Below are 20,196 nucleotides of genomic sequence, written 5' to 3'. Positions count from 1 at the left end.
GTAAGCCCCTAGCCAAGACAAACATCGGTGGGGTGAACTGAACCATGAAAATGGACAAGAAAAAAGAAAGAATTGTGAGCAAATAATTCACCCCATCACTTGTGCAGGGACAAGAGCTGTTTTAGTGGAATGGTGGAAGCAAATGCCAGATTTGAGTGTGTTTTAGAAAGAATGCGAGGAGAGAAAGTAGAAAATGTTTTCAAGGAGTTTGTCCTAAAAGACAGCAAAGAATGAGGGTAGGAGCAGGAACAGGTAGTAGTTTTGTTTGGAGGAGTGTCTTATTGTTTTATAAAGTGGAAAAAAAATCAGCTGCTTCTGTACTGATGGAAATGATCTTAAAGACAGAGAAAACTGATTACTTAGGAGAGATGATGAAGGAATTTCCTGTGTGATGTTCTTGACTAAGCAAGAAAGTAAAAGGACTGGCAGGAAACATAGGTTAGTCATAGAAGAAAGGATGAGGATTTTATCTATGATAGTAAGAACAAAATATGTTCCAATACAGGCAGTTGATTCAAAGTGATGATGAAAACTTATGAAAGTTCTCTTCCAGTTGCTTCAGTTTTCTCAGTGAAATTGAAGCAAAGGTCATTAGCTGAAAATAAGGGTGAGATACAAAATGTTGAAAGTTTGAGCAGGCAAGAAAGGATACAAAATTTTCATTGTAAAGAATTGGCAAATGAAGGAATAGAGAAATATAATAGGATGGTCAATGTCTTTTGAAAGTGAAGAATTATAAATAACCTAAATATACACCTGTAAGTTACTGTTGAAATAAAAATTACGAGGGGTTTTAGCTCTAACATGTAAAGAACCCGGAAGTTGTCACTCTCAGCCTTAACACAAGAAATGATTGCACAAACCAAAATTCAACAAATTTTCTTGGACTCATCAGATAATTGAGGTCATAGGGAAAACTGAACCCCAATATCTGGAGAGACAGGCAAGTACAGAGAAACATAGTATTCTATAAACATACAGTGTTCATAAGCTTTAAGCCAGAGCTATACACTGACAGGAACACTTAAATGGTAATTTTGACAAATTGCTGGAAGTTGAGTGTAGATTACTTTGAGAACGAGAACTCTTAGGGACTAGTATTACAGATTCCCATACATTTAGAAGTTTATCTCCTCAGATGGTTGAAGGAACAAGGGACCTCTCTGGGGCCTCTTTTCTAAGGGCACTAATCCCATTCATGAGGACTCTGCCATCATGATCTAATTACCTCCCCAAAGCCCCATCTCCAAATACCATCACATTAGAGATTGGATCTCAACATGAATTTTGGGAGGACATAAATATTCAGTCTATAAAACACTCCTAATTATACACCCCAAAGAACTGAAAACAGGTTCTCAAGCAAATACATGTATATGCATGTTCACAGCAGCGCTATTCACAATAGTCAAAAGGTAGAAACAACCCAAATTGTTCATGGATAAACTGTGATATATACATGAAGTAGAATATCATTCAGCCATAGAAAGGAATGAAGAACTCATATGTGCTACAATGTGGAAGGATCTCAAAAAATGTGCAATGTGAAAGAAGCTGGAGACCAATGCATTTTATAATTCCATTTATCCAAAATAGGTAAATCTGTAAATACAGAAAACAGATTGGTGGTTGCCAGAGGACAGGGATATAGGGATAATGATGGAGTAACTGATTAACAGATGGGGTTTCCTTTGTGGTGATGAAAACATTCTGGAACTAGGTGGTGGTGGTTGCACAATATTGTGAATGTACTAAATGCCACTGAATTGTTCACATTAAAATGGTTAACTGTATGTTATGTGAATTTCACTTCAATTTTTAAAAAGACATATTTGGAAAAAGAAGTAAAGGAATGGAGAAAGGTGTAGCTTGCTGAAACTGATCAAAAGAAAGTTTGAGCAGCTGTATTAATTTCAAAGTAGACTTCAGACAAGAAAAGTTTTCAGGGTTAAAGAGAGGCATTACATAACAATAAAGTTGTCAATTCTCCCAGAAGACTTAACAATCTTTAACGTGTATGCACCTAACAACAGAGCGTCAAAATGCATGAGGCAAATACTTATAGAACTTCAAGGAGAAAGAGACAAATCCACTACTATAGTTGGAGATTTTAACACCACATTTTTTAGTAATTAATAGATGCAGCAAACAGAAAATCAGTAAGGATATAGTTGAATGAACAGCACCATCGATCAAGTTGATCTAACTGACGTTTATAAAATACTTCATGTTTTATAATGTGAACAATTTTGTAATTTGAATACAACAGCAGAAGAAAGGAAGGGTGGGAGGAAGGAACAAAGAAATCATTGCAAGGCTCATGACACCATTTCTGGCATTTTCAGATTTTTAAAGTGTTAAATATTCCAGAGTTATTCCAAAGATCCACAATATGGAACAGAGATAATAACACCTATATTAGACAGAACTAATTTTTCCAGTCTTCTTGTTTCTAGGGGAAGCTTACACTTCCATAAGGAAACTATTAATATAACACTTCCAGATTTCCTCTCCATACCTTACTCTCCTCATCAAAGAGGAGTGACTCACTGATTCCTGAGCTTGGGGAAAACTTGATCCAGGACCCCTCAGAGTCTCATCAGTCTCCTCCTTCCCCATATGGTCAGTGCCTGCTCCTTGGGTATAAGGTTATTAAGTTTCTTTCTCCATGCCTGTTTGGTAAATCTAATTATTTAATAGCGGTATTAGGAAACTCATTTGACCACAGGTCGATGTCAGGAGGCCTGATTCAGCTCTATTGACAATAAAAATTATTTCAATGTCCTTCAATCTGTTAACTGTATAGGTATCAATAGACTCAGAACTCTTGGGTAAGAATGGTATGATTTACTGGACCCTCAAACCTCCAACAGCTACCCAATAGGGTTGTAAGAAGAGTGAAATCAGGTGATATTTATAAAACATCAGGCAAGAATTTGTACTGCAAATTGAGAGAATGCTGTGTTCCAGTGAATTCTGTAACTAATCAACAAGCCTATGGCCTGACGATGACATCTCAATTGCTAGTATTTTCAGCCATCTGGAGTCATCTCTTCAGAATGCTGAAGATGTACCCTATTAACAAATTTTAAGTGATAGATAGAGACTACTTAACCTGAAGTAAATACCCAGTAGAAAAAAAAAAAAGGTTTGTTTTGTTTCACTTACTGATTTAAGGGAGGAGTAAAAAACAACAACAACAACAACAAAAAAAACTTCATTTATTGCCCCTGCCATCTTCTAAACCAAGCAAAGCTCTCTCTCAGTTGCTACTTGTTTGATGAGCTATCCTTTGTGTGAAAAGAAATAGCTTATAGAATTAAGCTCTACTGTGTTTATAACCCTCAGAGTGAAAGGTACATTTGAGGATGAAGATAGTGCCTGAGGAAACTGTCTACAGTAATACATGAAAGGTATCTATGAAGTTTCAAGAGTTCAGTGTTGGTGGGATGCCTCAAAAGACCACCAGAGAAACCTGTTCATGAAGCAAAGTTTATTAGCCTTATTGTAAAAGAAGAACACTGGACGGGATCTTAGAAGATTCTCAAAAAGAAGAAATTAGTAAGTGGTATTTATATGGTTTCAGGTCATGGGCCAGATGATTTTAGGTGAATTGTTCAGGGAGGAAAGTGCTGGGCTTGGGTAGAGTCGATGACTTAATACTTGGGACTGATGAGCACATCCAGGTGAGGTCTCTGAGTGAGTGCTGTTAAGTAAATTATTCTACTTCATTCAAGTTCTCATCTTCCAGGCGCAAGTACTTCCTGCAGGAAGCAGCTGAGATTTTTTTTTCCTGCCTGGTCCCAGTATTGTTTCACGTGGGGAAGAGAAAGTATGTCTGGACTCACTGTGGTTTAACACATGGCTTAGTATAGGAAATGTTCTTGGCTCCTGTACTCTGCAGGTAGGGTAGGTAGGCAGATGAGGTTTGAAGAAACCAAAGATAAAATTTTAAGGCAAACTAGACTTCCCAAATGAGGCAGTTTCACGGGCAATTCCTACCCACCCCAAAGTTCCCCAAGGGGGCATATCATGCTATCTGTTCATCTTCTAAAAGGCCTGTGGCAGGCTGAATATTGATTTCCAAATCTATCTAGGTCCTAAGCCCTGGAACCTTCAAATGCTACCTTATATATGAAAAGAGACTTTGCAAATGTGATTAAGTTGAGAATCTTGAGATGGGGAAATTTTCCTGGATTACCCGGGTGGGTTCTAAATGTAATCACATGTGTCCTTTTAAGAGCGAGGCAGAGGGAGATTGACCAGAAAGACAGAACGCATGTGATAAGTGAAGCAAGATGTTATGTGGATGGATTTGAAGATAGAGGAAAGGACCATGAGCCAACTTGCAGCTCTAGATGCTAGAAAAGGCAAGGAAATTGATTCTCCCCTAGAGCCTCTGGAGGGAGCACAGTATTGCTGACACCTTGACTGTGACCCAGTGAAACTCATCTTGAACTTCTGACCTGCAGATTAAGAGAATCAATGTTGGTTATTTAATGCTACCAAGTTTGTGGTAATTTCCTATAGCAGCAATAGGAAACAAGTACAGAGCCCACTGCTGATAATAGGTGAACTGCAGATATGAAAGACTACTCACCAATCCCAGTCACATGGTCAGCTCTTTCTCTACGAGCCCACCTCACCGCCCACCTCACCACCCACCTCTTTCTATTCTCTTGGCTCAAAATGAAGACTTGAGAGAAGAAATGTAAAATATATATATATATTTTTAGGAATCCAATAAGCCTCAGAGTTTGTTAAATCAAATAGTTTGTTAATACAAAAGAACTCAGTTAATTGACCAGCTTTCTGAAACAGGGGACAGTAGCTTTTATTAGTAGGGGTAACCAATAGAGCCAATGCCAGAGAATTTCTGGGCTGTTACCTCCAGGAAGGTAGGATGCAAGCTAATTAGTCCTATAAGGCTCATTCCCTGGGGCTAGTTTTAAACTTCGGTGCCTGAATAGGACATCTGCTCATATAATAAACATCATGCAGGAATTCATTTTTAGGGACAAATGTAGAATTTTTTTCAGAATTTAGCCCTATTATGCCCTACTCTTGCTCCTTTTTCATTGTTTTTGGAGGTAACCCCTTTCCTCTCAGAGATGCATTTCAAAAAAAACACGGAAAAATTAAAAACAAATAAACATCTTTTCCTTACATTCCTTACATTAAAAAGTTGAGATTTCCCTCTAACAGTCACCTACTCTTGAAAATCAATCCACTTAAAAGTATAATAAAGTAATTTTTTCTCACATTTATGATGCCAATAATCCAATCTGGCGTTATGTTGGTAGACCAGCTCACTGGAAAAACGGAGGAGGAGGATCTGATTTACAGTAATTTCCAGTTTCCATGCTGATGGAAATACTTCTCCCATGGCCAATTTCAACTTATTAATAGTTTAACAGCCAGCTCATGAAATTCCTGAATATTTATCAGCCAGCCCTTATGGGCCAGTCAGTTCTAACACACCACGGCAAAATGTTAAATTATACGTAATTATTAATGGTACTAAGATTGGTCTCTCTCACTTGCTTTTTGGATATCAGAAGACAAAGAATAAAAATGAGAAAAATATTAGTGAACTATTAAATCCATCTTTATTTTATTTTTGGCTTAGTGTTTTCCAATATAAACAGAAAAGGAGAGAGCAGAGACAAGATACCAGATTAGGTCTCTGAATAAAACTTGAGAATGAAAGAACAACTTTAATTACCCTTATTAGGCTAATCTCTACCTATGATCCAAGAACCTAATGCATCACCTATCTTAACAAGAAATTAAAGAACTAGAAGAGAGAATGAAATATAAATAATTGAGAGGAGCTGATGAAGTTGGGTCCTAATTCATCACACAGAGAAAAAAAGAGTCCTCTTAGGGTATATTGAGAAGGAACTCAGATGGTACAAACTGCTGTTTAAACTATTTCATTTTTAGTACTAAGAGTTTATAATTCTTGAAAAAACCTATAGCTACCTTGGACAGAATCAAATCCTTATCCTCCAAGGATGGCAATTTAGAGAAGATCTTCAGATGGCAAGGGGCAGTTAGATCTTACAGTCCCTACTCTCGCCTAGGGACAAGATTGTTATCTCTGGTGTTCACCTTCCCCTGCATTAACTAATCCTTTACCTAAATCCCAATGTCATAGTTGGCTGAGCTTTTGCATTTAAACCAGACTTTACTAATGATTTAGGCTAATGGAGACAATTCCAGAAAGGCAAATATACCTAACTAATCTGACAACAAGATGGTCCTTCTCCCAGGAGCCCACTCAGCCCAGCCCACTCTCATGAGGTCCAGCTGAGAGCAAATTCTATATGACAGAGACCATCTTTCCCCCACCACCAGAGCCCACTCTTGAACATACAATAAAACCTTAGAGTCCAAATCCAAGAAAGGATTGCTCTCAAAGTACTCCTTCTCTTTCCTGTTTGAGACTTTCCTTCCAAATCTGTATTTTCTGTTGTAGGATCTGCCTCTTCCCAAGATGACTGACATCAGAAATACCTCCTGCTCTCTGGCAAGGCTTCCCCCTATCCACAGGGATGTGGCCCAGACCTGGTTTTTACCATAGCAACCACATCAGAAAGCTGTAAGATGTCATTTTACTGTGCATCTCAATGATTGTATGAATGATTTTGAGATCCTCTTTGTTCTTTGTAGCTACCTCCTTTTGGAGATTCCTGCCCTTGTTTTGGATTATCTCCAAATGCTCTAAAAGACACTTACTTAATGTGTTTCCTAAGAAACCTTTCTCACCCAGATGACTGTTTGGGAAATACAGGATAGCAACTTGGTTTCATTACTGTCGAAGAAGACTGAAGTTCTATTAGTAGTACTGAAAGCCAGAAACAGATATGGGGTAGATGGAGGGCTCCTGTAAAGATTCATAGAAAGCTCTGCATTCTCAATTTATACTTCAAAGAGAAAATGACTGGAAATTGGTTTAGGGTTGGGGAAGAGGATTACAGATTCAGTTTGTTTGTTTTTTTAATTATAAGCTCTTTCGGGGTGCTCTCCTCTTAAAGTAATACTAAGTAAGTTAGTTTGATATTATTTTTCTCTGATACCTTATAAACAGTAAAATATCAATTCTGACTTCAACAAAAGGAACAACATTAAAATCACACCATGAAGAAATTTACAGAAGGATGGAAGAAGCATAAGGACCATAAGAAAAAATTAAGTCTTTTCAAAGCTAAGGGGAAAAAAGGTAATGCCAGGGCCAAGGAAGATAAATAATATATAAACTCAGGAACTCTAATGGTAAATTAAGGAGTAAAATATGACTATTCCAACACAGGCATCATTTCTTATATTTGCCTTGTAGGACAGAGTGGAGAAACAGCTTACCTCATCGATATGAAACTGCTCAGAATCTCAAAAGCCACAGCCAAAAAGAATATTTTTATGGAATGTAAAAATCCTTACTGCCTACACTATCAAGGCTACAGCTGCACTTGGCATCACCAACTGCCAATTTGCATGGAAATCTACTCCTCTGCTGTTGAAAAAGAAGCCCTGTTTATTTTCCATCTGTATCTGGGCTATCTCCTTGCAGTCAATCAAATTAAAATAAGTATATTGGCCACAATCCAAAAATATACAGCTTTTAAATGATTTTGCAATATGGTGACATGCAATACTTGGTAAATTCTTAGTGACAGCATTCCCAAGGAACTTTGTTAGAAGATCTGGATGGGCTCACTACTATTTAAAACCAACATCCACTTTTATACAGATACCTAAAACCTGTCTTTTTATGATTAAAACCTCCTTCAGACATTAAATGCATTGATCTATACAATACATCCATTGTTGGGCTGACCTCATAGTAAGTGTTGACTAAATGTCAGCACCTCTTATGTGGACTTTGGGAGTAGATGCTGGGATGTCTTGGGATAAATGATGTGCTGAGACAGGAATCCTAAACTTTTCAAATAAAGTTCATTTTACTCTAAGTTTCTTACAAGGGAAGTTACAGGGAAAATATATTGGCAGAACTGAGCAGTGATACACTTGCATTTCCTAATAGCAGTTCTAGAACATTAGGTAGGAAGTCTCATCCTCATTATGAGCACAACATCCTATAATCTTTTATCTGCCTAAGAAACCCACACTAGTGTGATGGCTGAATAACGTAATGTTACATCCTTTTGGCCAGTGAAACTCATTCTTGCGGCTCTTAAATATTCGTTTTACACTCTACAGTTAAAAACCAAAGTTAAAGTTTGATTTGAATGTTAACAGAAAGCTCTGTGAGTGTATGTGCGTGTGTTTTCGATGGATATATAGAGACAGATAGTTAGATATATATGATTGATTGATAGATACATACATACAAACATACGCACATAGGCATGCAATTATTTATCAGAGCAACCTTACAAGGTTATCTGACCCAGCACCATGACTTTGAATTGGTTAGATATTATCACCTGTTTTCAGAGTTGAAACACCTAAAATTTATAGATTTTAACTGTTCGCTCAAGGTAATAATGCTAGTAGAGAGCTGCAGAAGAGCAGTAGGAACCCAGATCTCCTGCTTCTTGATACAGTTTGACACAATTTGTTTTCATTACTAATACATTTTATTTTCTGTATTTTAAACATTAAAAAAATTTTAAATGTTATATGTACAGAAAAGTTGCAAAAATAGTACAGAGAGTTCACATATACCCTTCACCAAGCTTTTGTTAATGTTAACATCTTGCATAACCATCACACAATTATCAAAACTAAGAATTAGCATTGGAGCAATTCTATGAAATAAACTACAGTTATCACCAACTTTCCACTAATGTCTTTTTCTGCTCCTGAATCTAACCAAGATTCCACACTGTATTTGGTTTTCACTTCTATGTCTTTTTTCTTTTCGATGTTTGATTGATATTTTATTTGATATATAAATATGTTTTGTATAGATGTTTTTTATTAAAATATAGTTGATTTACAATATTATCCTAGTTTCAGGTATACAGCATAGTGATTCAATATTTTCATAGATTATACTCTTTTTAAAATCATTATGAAATATTGCCTATATTGCCTCTTGAGCTGGGTCTTTTCAATCTGTGTGATGCCAGAACTACTTAGTAAAGGAAATCTGATATCTTGCAAGGAATGATTACCAAACGTAGTGCCCCAAGATAACCAAAGCACCAATTAGTGATAATATCTTGGAGTCTTCATACTCATTTACATCTTATACTTCATAATGGCCATTATATCTTTTTTTTCTTTCTATATTCTGAACTAGGGCTATCTGAAACTTATTTGTCCCTTTTCCTTCCATAATTTGTCCACTTTTACAACTGCAAATGTAAGATGCGGAAGCTCTCTCTCTATGTCAAAAGAAGGATCAGAATGGACAACATAGTAAAGAAGAAAAAGTTGATCATTTACTATCCACATAATTGTAGGGAAATCACTTAAGCTCTCTGGATCTCCATTTCTTCATCTGTAAAACTGAAAGCAGTAATGCCTACTTCTTAGGATTATTTTAAGGACTGAATGTAAAGCTCCAAGCCCAGTGTTTAGAATATGATTATGCTCCCCTTCTCCCCCAGGGGATATGTGACAGGGTCTAGAGACATTTTTGGCTGTCACAACTTTGAGGAGGTGTTACTGGCATCTGGTTGGATAGAGACCATGGATGATGCTATACATCCAACAATGCACAGCTCAGTCTCCCAGATCAAATGATTATACAGCCCCAAATTTCTGTAGTGCCAAGGTTGAGAAACTGTGTTCTAAATGATGAGATCCATTTTTGTCATCTGGACCTTGGAACACAGGTAAATTGAAATTCATAGTGGAGCAAAACAGATTTCATGAAGTCCAATCCTTTCAAATATCAACGAACAAAAGGTTTATCTTTACATGTTAAAAGTGATGTAAAGAATGGAAGCCACAAGCTAAAAACACCGTCTCTGTAAACCAAGGTCTTAACAGTCAATATTGTTCTGTCATATATGTCTTCTTCCCCTGGCTTTACCTGACCTCAGACCACAACCCAAAGAGAATGAATGAAAACTACACATACTAACATTTCCTTAAATTAAGGGTGGGAAATGTTTGTTTTCAATCTCACTTAACTGCATCAGAGAGCTGAGGGTAGAGGTTGGCCAACACTTTGATACTTCCATCATACTTTTCATTTAAGAAACTATTAACACTATTATTACCTTCTCCAGCTACCTTTCTTCAGGAATATCTGTTTGGAGCTCAATTCAGTTTTCTCCTTGTTAAAAAGCTACATCCTTGATAACTGGTTCAAGATGGCAGATTAGAAGGGCGTGCTCTCACTCCCACTTGCATGAACATTGGAATCACAACTAACTGCTAAACAATCATAAACAGGAAGACACTGGAACTCACCAAAAAAGATACCCCACACCCAAAGACAAAGGAGAAGCCACAATGAGATGGTAGGAGGTGCGCAAACACAATAAAATCAAATCCCATAACTGCTGAGTGGGTGACTCACAAACTTGAGAACACTTATAACACAGAAGTCCATCCACTAGAGTGAAGGTTCTGAGCCCCACGTCAGGCTTCCCAATCTAGGGGTCCGGCAATGGGAGGAGGAATTCCTAGAGAATCAGACTTTGAAGGCTAGCAGAATTTGACTGCAGGACTTCGACAGGACTGGGGGAAACAGAGACTCCACTCTTGGAGGGCACACACAAAGTAGTGTGTGCATCGGGACCCAGGGGAAGGAGCAGTGACCCCATAGGAGGCTGAACCAGACCTACATGCTAGTGTTGGAGGGTCTTCTGCAGAGGCGGGGGGTGGCTGTGTCTCACTGTGAGGACAAGGACACTGGCAACAGAAGTTCTGGGAAGTACTCCTTGGCATGACCACTCCCAGAGTCTGCCATTAGCCCCACCAAAGAGCCCAGGTAGGCTCCAGTGTTGGGTCACCTCAGGCCAAACAACCAACATGGAGGGAACCCAGCCCCACCCATCAGTAGACAAGTGGATTAAAGTTTTAATGAGCTCTGCCCACCACAGCAACAGCCAGCTCTACCCACCACAAGTCCCTCCCATCAGGAAACTTGCACAAGCCTCTTAGATAGCCTCATCCACCAGAGGGCAGACAGCAGAAGCAAGAAGAACTACAATCCTGCAGCCTGTGGAACAAAAACCACATTCACAGAAAGACAGACAAGATGAAAAGGCAGAGGGCTATGTACCAGATGAAGGAACAAGATAAAACCCCCAAAAAAAAACTCAATGAAGTGGAGATAGGCAACCTTGCAGAAAAAGAATTCACAATAATGATAGTGAAGATAATCCAGGACCTCAGAAAAAGAATGGAGACAAAGATCGAGTAGATGCAGGAAATGTTAACAAAGATCTAGAGGAATTAAAGAACAAACAAACAGAGATGAACAACACAATAACTGAAATGAAAACTACACTACAATAAATGAAATTAAAAATACTCTGGAAGGGATCAATAGCAGAATAACTGAGGCAGAAGAATGGATAAGTGACCTGGAAGGTAAAATAGTGGAAATAACTACTGCAGAGCAGAATAAAGAAAAAAGAATGAAAAGAACTGAGGACAGTCTCAGAGACCTCTGGGACAACATTAAATGCACCAACATTCGAATTATAGGGGTCCCAGAAGAAGAAGAGAAAAAAGAAAGGGACTGAGAAAATATTTGAAGAGATTATAGTTGAAAACTTCCCTAATATGGGAAAGGAAATAGTTAATCAACTCCAGGAAGCACAGAGAGTCCCATACAGGATAAACCCAAGGAGAAACACACCAAGACACATATTAATCAAACTATCAAAAATTAAATACAAAGAAAACATATTGAAAGCAGCAAGAGAAAAACAATAAATAACACACAAGGGAATCCCCATAAGGTTAACAGCTGATCTTTCAGCAGAAACTCTGCAAGCCAGAAGGTAGTGGCAGGACATATTTAAAGTGATGAAGGAGAAAAACCTACAACCAAGATTACTCTACCCAGCAAGGATCTCATTCAGATTTGATGGAGAAATTAAAACCTTTACAGACAAGCAAAAGCTGAGAGAATTCAGCACCACCAAACCAGCTTTACAACAAATGCTAAAGGAACTTCTCTAGGCAAGAAACACAAGAGAAAGAAAAGACCTACAATAACAAACCCAAAACGATTAAGAAAATGGGAATAGGAACATACATACCGATAATTATCTTTTTTTTTTTTTTTTAATTTTTTTTTTAATGCTATTCTTGTCTGCTTACATTCTTTTTTTTATGTATGTATGTATGTATGTATGTATGTATGGCTGTGTTGGGTCTTCGTTTCTGTGCGAGGGCTTTCTCTAGTTGTGGCAAGCGGGGGCCACTCTTCATCGTGGTGCGCGGGCCTCTCACTATCACGGCCTCTCGTTGCCGAGCACAGGCTCCAGACGCGCAGGCTCAGTAATTGTGGCTCACGGGCCGAGTTGCTCCGCGGCATGTGGGATCTTCCCAGACCAGGGCTCGAACCCGCGTCCCCTGCATTGGCAGGCAGATTCTCAACCACTGCGCCACCAGGGAAGCCCCCCGATAATTATCTTAAATATAAATGGATTCAATACTCCCACCAAAAGACACAGACTGGCTGAATGGACACAAAAACAAGACCCATATACATGCTGTCTACAACAGACCCACTTCAGACCTAGGGACACATACAGACTGAAAGTGAGGGGATGGAAAAAGATATTCCATGCTACTGGAAATCAAAAGAAAGCTGGAGTAGCAATTCTCATATCAGACAAAATAGACTTTAAAATAAAGACTATTATAAGAGACAAAGAAGGACACTACATAATGATCAAGGGATCAATCCAAGAAGAAGATATAACAATTGTAAACATTTATGCACCCAACATAGGAGCACCTCAATACATAAGGCAAATACTAACAGCCATAAAAGGGGAAATCAACAGTAACACAATCATAGTAGGGGACTTTAACACCCCACTTTCACCAATGGACAGATCATCCAAAATGAAAATAAATAAGGAAACACAAGCTTTAAATGATACATTAAACAAGATGGACTTAATTGATATTTATAGGACATTCCATCCAAAAACAACAGAATACACTTTCTTCTTCACTTCTTCAATAGAATTAGAAATGAAAAAGGAGAAGTAACAACTGACACTGCAGAAATACAAAGGATCATGAGAGATTACTACAAGCAACTCTACGCCAATAAAATGGACAACCTGGAAGAAATGGACAAATTCTTAGAAATGCACAACCTGCCGAGACTGAACCAGGAAGAAATAGAAAATATGAACAGACCAATCACAAGCACTGAAATTGAAACTGTGATTAAAAATCTTCCAACAAACAAAAGCTCAGGGCGAGATGGCTTCACAGGCAAATTCTATCAAACATTTAGAGAAGAGCTAACACCCATTCTTCTCAAACTCTTACAAAAAATTGCAAAGGAACACTCCCAAACTCATTCTATAAGGCCACCATCACCCTGATACCAAAACCAGACAAAGATACTACAAACAAAGAAAATTACAGACCAATATCACTCATGAATATAGATGCAAAAATCCTCAACAAACTACTAGCAAACAGAATCCAACAACACATTAAAAGGATCATACACCATGATCAAGTGGGATTTATCCCAGGGATGCAAGGATTCTTCAATACATGCAAATCAATCAATGTGATACACCATATTAACAAATTGAAGAATAAAAACCATATGACCATCTCAATAGATGCAGAAAAAGCTTTTGACAAAATTCAACACCCATTTATGATAAAAACTCTCCAGAAAGTGGGCATAGAGGGAATCTACCTCAACATAATAAAGGCCATATACGACAAACCCACAGCAAACATCATTTTCAATGGTGAAAAAGTGAAACCATTTCCACTAAGATCAGGAACAAGACAAGGTTGTCCACTCTCACCACTATTATTCAACATAGTTTTGAAAGTTATAGCCTCAGCAATCAGAGAAGAAAAAGAAATAAAAGGAATCCAAATTGGAAAAGAAGAAGTAAAACTGTCACTGTTTGCAGATGACATGATACTATACATAGGGATTCCTAAAGATGCTACCAGAAAACTACTAGACCTAATCAATGAATTTGGTAAAGTTGCAGGCTACAAAATTAATGCACAGAAATCTCTTGCATTCCTATACACTAATGATGAAAATTCTGAAAGAGAAATTAAGGAAACACTCCCAATTACCATTGCAACAAAAAGAATAAAATATCTAGGAATAAACCTACCTAGGGAGACAAAAGACCTGTATGCAGAAAACTATAAGACACTGTTGAAAGAAATTAAAGATGATACCAACAGATGGAGAGATATATCATGTTCTTGGATTGGAAGAATCAATATTCTGAAAATGACTAAACTACCCAAAGCAATCTACAGATTCAATGCAATCCCTATCAAATTACCAATGTCATTTTTTACAGAACTAGAACAAAAAATCTTAAAATTTGTATGGAGACACAAAAGGCCTCGAATAGCCAAAGCAGTCCTGAAGGAAAAAACAGAGCTGGAGGAATCAGACTCCCTGACTTCAGCCTATACTACAAAGCTACAGTAATCAAGACAATATGGTAATGGCACAAAAACAGAAATACAGATCAATGGAACAGGATAGAAAGCTCAGAGATAAACCCACGCACCTATGATCAACTAATCTATGACAAAGGAGGCAAGGATATACAATGGAGAAGAGACAGTCTCTTCAATAAGTGGTGCTGGGAAAACTGGACAGCTACATGTAAAAGAATGAAATTAGAACACTCCCTAACACCCTACACAAAAATAAACTCAAAATGGATTAGAGACCTAAGTGTAAGACCAGACACTATAACACTCTTAGAGGAAAACATAGGAAGAACACTCTTTGACATAAATCACAGCAAGATCTTTTTTGATCCACTTCCTAGAGTAATGGAAATAAAAACAAAAATAAACAAATGGGACCTAACGAAACTTAAAAGCTTTTGCAAAACAAAGGAAGCTGCAAACAAGATGAAAAGACAACCCTCAGAATGGGAAAAAATATTTGCAAACAAATCAACGGACAAAGGATTAATCTCCAAAATATATAAACAGCTCATGCAGCTCAATATTAAAAAAACAAATAATCCAATCAAAAAATGGGCAGAAGACCTAAATAGGCATTTATCCAAAGAGGACATACATATGGCCAAGAAGCACATGAAAAGCTGCTCAACGTCACTAATTATTAGAGAAATGCAAATCAAAACTACAGTGAGGTATCACCTCACACCAGTTAGAATGGGCATGATCAGAAAATCTACAAACAACAAATGCTGGAGAGGGTGTGGAGAAAAGGGAACCCTCTTACACTGTTGGTGGGAATGTAAATTGATACAGCCACTATGGAGAAGAGTATGGAGGTTCCTTAAAAAACTAAAAATAGAATTACCATATGATCCAGCAATCCCACTACTGGGCATATACCCAGAGAAAACCATAATTCAAAGAGACACATGCACCCCAATGTTCATTGCAGCACTATTTACAATAGCCAGGTCATGGAAGCAACCTAAATGCCCATCGACAGACGAATGGATAAAGAAGATGTGGTACATATATACAATGGAATATTACTCAGCCATAAAAAGGAATGAAATTGGGTCACTTGTAGAGACGTGGATGAATCTGGAGACTGTCATACAGAGCGAAGTATGTCAGAAAGAGAAAAACAAATATCGTATATTAATGCATATATGGGAAACCTAGACTATGGTACAGATGAACCAGTTTGCAGGGCAGAAATTGAGACACAGAAGTAGAGAAAAAACATATGGACACCAAGGGGGGAAAGCAGCGGGGGGTGGTGGTGGTGGTGTGATGAATTGGGAGATTGGACTGACATGTATACACTGATGTGTATAAAATGGATGACTAATAAGAACCTGCTGTACAAAAAAAAATAGAAGAAAATTAAAGAAAAATAAAAAGCTACATCCTTTTAACTCTCTGGAAAGGAAATAACAAACAGGAGATCTGGTAATCAGAACAGAAAAGGCAGTTTTCTCAGATTTAACAAAAGTGAAAGATGAAATATTTTCTATGATTATTTTCCAGTATAAAAGAACATCATGGGGAATGGGATCACAAAGAAAGCTATTTACCTTATTTTCACTGCAGAATCATGTGGCAGCCCAAACACTGCCGTGAATATTAAACCTGACAAATTGGGTTGTAACCAGGATGCCAGGTACCTTCAAATAACTTAAATATATAAAGGTATTTGTCATTGTATTTCCTGGATGGCAAGGAAAGTTTATAACATTGTAACTTGCAAAAACAGATAATCTTGCTTCTTCATGGGAGTTGGCAAGAGAGGGGCTTGAATATAAGTCAAAACCTCTGACAGTTATACTAACAGCAATAATAACAGCAACTAATAAAAATAATAGCAGTACTAAGAAGTTTTGAGAATTAAATATGTACTGGGCATTAGGCTCAGGCTTTGTGGACCTTACCCCATTCCATTTGAATAGTAACAGGCTCAGTTACTTATAAGCTATCATTATCTGTAATTTAACAATAGGGAAACGGAGGCACAATGTCACAGTGCTAATAAATGGTGGATTCAGGACTCGAAACCATATCTATTAGTCAGTACACCATACTGTACACTTACAATTAAAACCTGTGTGAAGAAACTAACACACCATTGTAAAGCAATTATACTCTAATAAAGATGTTTTAAAAAATAATTAAAAAAAAAACCTGTGTGCAATCAAACCACATTTATCTTTATTTATTAATTTGAACAAAGCAAGAAAAAGGTTGGGGTTAAGATTATTTGTGCTTAGCAAACTACTGAATACTTCCTCATAAGGAGTGCAAGGTAATTTACTCTTTCAGTAAACATTTTCAAGTGATTAGTATGTACAAGGCACTGTCTAGGAAACAGAGATACAAAGATAAATCAAATAACAGATTACAGTATCAAAGAACTTATAGTGTACTTATGAGATATTAAAAAAAGAGAGACGTTTCAGGAAGTTGAAGAGAGGGATGCTTCCTCTTTTAGTGCAGTATCCCTACTGCCTAGAACTGTGCGTGGTTCATAATAAGCAATGAATGAATGGGTACATGTGTAAATGGATGAGTGATCAAAGGCAGCATTCAAAATGGTCCTCAATACACAGCTAGGATTCATGTGCAAAAATGGAAAGATGAAAACATTAAGACAGAGCTAATAAAAGGAATTCACAATATAAACAATACTGAGTGTATTATCAATTGTGTATAAATGAAAGTCTACAAAAATACACATTTTTTGCAGAATTTTCAAACAATAGAGTAAAGATATGAAGAAACTGAAAAAGTCACAGGGGCCCATCTGTGAGTAATAAGTGTACCAGTAAGTCTGAGCTAATCAATTTTCCTCATCCAACGCCCGTTCATTAAAAACTAGGCACAGTTTCATTGCTCTGTTGTCACTATGTTTTTTCAGGGAGACACTCATGTTTATTATACAGATGAGAATAAAGATATTTGTCGGATCTCAGACCATACAATAAACTACTAAAACAAGCAAAAAAATGAAAGAGCCAATGTTTTGGAAAATGTTATGTGGGGTCTTCGATGAAAAAAAAATTTTAATTTACGATCATTTGCTCAGGAATAAAAAAATGGCCTAAAAAATTAGATCTCTGGCTGTGGTTAGCCTGCGTTCTACCATTTGCATTTTAAACAAAGACTAATCAGAAAAAAAATTTACTTCTTCATATAGAGATAGGAATGCTGAAAAAAAGTCATGTGTCTTAAACTCTTCATATATTACTTGTTCCAAAATATATGGATCTATTTTTTATCCTGCTCACCCACACTCAGTTTCAACTTCAACAGGCTTTGATAGAGACACAAGGATTTGGCGGTTTAATAATTGGATTATGTTTTTTTAGTCACCCTTATACTCAAAATTAAATTCAAACCTGTCTAAATGTTTAAATTAAAAAGTTACAGCCTAAAATATTTTCAAACAAAACTGAAGGGGCGATGATACAGGCAGAGATTACAGTTATGGCTGTCTAAAACACCAGTTGGTTGACCCATTTGCAAGTGGCAAATTTAATATCTTGACCACAACTGTCAAACCGGTTTGAGGGATTGGTTCCAGGATAAACATCCACTCTGCATCCATAGGGTCTCTTTAGTGCTATGAGTTTCTTCAACACGTGTATGAAAAGCAATACCTTCTTGTCCTTCTGGGAGCGTTCAAAAGGATTTACCAACACTTTCAGTCTTTAAAATGTCACCACAGTCAAGAAACCAGTGTGACACATGAAACAAATAAGATGAGATTCCATTAGACCCACACTGCACACAATTGCCACATTCCACTTGACGAAACCCACTGACAATAAGATGGCGAACAGAGAAGTGTGTGTACCTTTACCATCAATACATCTAAACCCATATCCAATCAGACTATCCACTTGTAGCATTACTTGAACTCCACATCCTCCCACTGCCCCTATTTTCCTAACGCCCTGAAGGACTAAGAACAGATGCTGAAGTTATATATAAGCCAATGGATAGCTGTATTATAAATTAAAATAAATAGAATTCATGGTTAAAATTAAATAGTCTATGGCAAGGCTCTTGTGTAAATAAAACCATTGTTCCTTTGTATATTAAGATTGTATTTATCAAACACACAAAAGAGAATGAACACAAATTGCATGAAAAAGGCAACTCATTTAGGACAAAATGATGGTGTGTAATAAAAAGATTTATTGTGTGACTAAAATGAAAATTAAATTCCTGTTAAAATATTTATGTAGATGTGACTGAAACATTCTGCTGAGAGATAAATCAGAGCAGCCTTTGGCATTTCACAGACATAATTCCTCTATTTTTCTGCTGCAAATTTAGAGCTTACAAGATGCTAATGGCAATGCGGTTTCCAGGACAGTCTCTGCAGACTACTTTTGCTCAGCAGGTGGTAAGAATTTGCATCCATATTTCAATATACTTCTATCTCATTACTGGCTTCTTATTTCTTTGTGATTTATATCTCTATAAAATCTCAGCTAGTGCAGTGGGGAATGGGATTTCAAAAAGGCAAATTCTGCATAATATGGACGTTTATCACTTTCCTCCTTCTTTATTTTTTTTCTTCATCTCCAGGGAGAAGGGGAGAATGACATGTTGCACTTAAAGTGGGGGTGTATTTTTCTTAAAATAATGCCATTTGAAAGCATTCAGAATTAGGAATATTGCTTTAAATGACACTTTCTATTAAGTGGCCATATTACTTGCACTGTTGCCTACATTTAGCTGAACTGTGATCTTTCAATAATATATCTACCTTCAGAAAGTAAACTCACTCGGTAGCTATTAATTTCTAAGAGTCTTAATCATTTAAAATTCAGAAAGTGCTTTTTGTAATAAGTATGAACATAACGAATTTGGTATTCACGCAGGTGTCACGAGCAATTTCAGAGCTGTTACACTATAATCCTGTGCTACTTAATAGACATTAGGGTGGTAGCAGTTGTGCCACCGTAGGTAAGGCTCTTTCACGGTTCCCATGTCAAACTAACCTCTTACTGTTGTTTAGAATTTAGCTAAAATAAAATTACACGCTTGTGGAAGCTGACAGTTTCAGGGACTTAGAGGCATTTTCCAGGGGCAAGAAAGAGCGAGCGGTAGTGAAATAAAAGGCAGCAGGGAAGTGTGTAGGCAAGGGAGTTGAATATTACTAAAATGAAACTTAGATATGTCAATTTTTAATTTGTATGGTAAATTAAAGAATGTAAATCCCTGTATTTCCTTCCAGGTGTTCTCTTTTTAGTATTCCATTCCAGAAGAGAAATTAAAGCTGTTAGTGAAATTTTATAGGCAATATGCTATCACATTTTAAAAATTCATTGATATTTTAAATAATTCTCTCAGTTAAATTCAAAACTTTTTGCCATATGACTAAAAATTTAATTGTTACACTTAATGAACAGTTAATATGTATTTAGAGATTCAGAATTTTTTTAATTGGATATAACAAAAACTGAAATTAAGGACAGCCACACACTATGGGGCAGGGTCACACAGGCAAAAGTGATACATACATTTAAAAAACTATTTAGTTGTACTAGCCCAGCTTCAAGACAAGACTTTCCTCCCCACAAATACATCAGA

The sequence above is a fragment of the Balaenoptera musculus genome, chromosome 8 (assembly GCF_009873245.2).
Source record: "Balaenoptera musculus isolate JJ_BM4_2016_0621 chromosome 8, mBalMus1.pri.v3, whole genome shotgun sequence".
NCBI lineage: Eukaryota > Metazoa > Chordata > Mammalia > Artiodactyla > Balaenopteridae > Balaenoptera > Balaenoptera musculus.
This window is presented reverse-complemented; position numbering follows the sequence as displayed.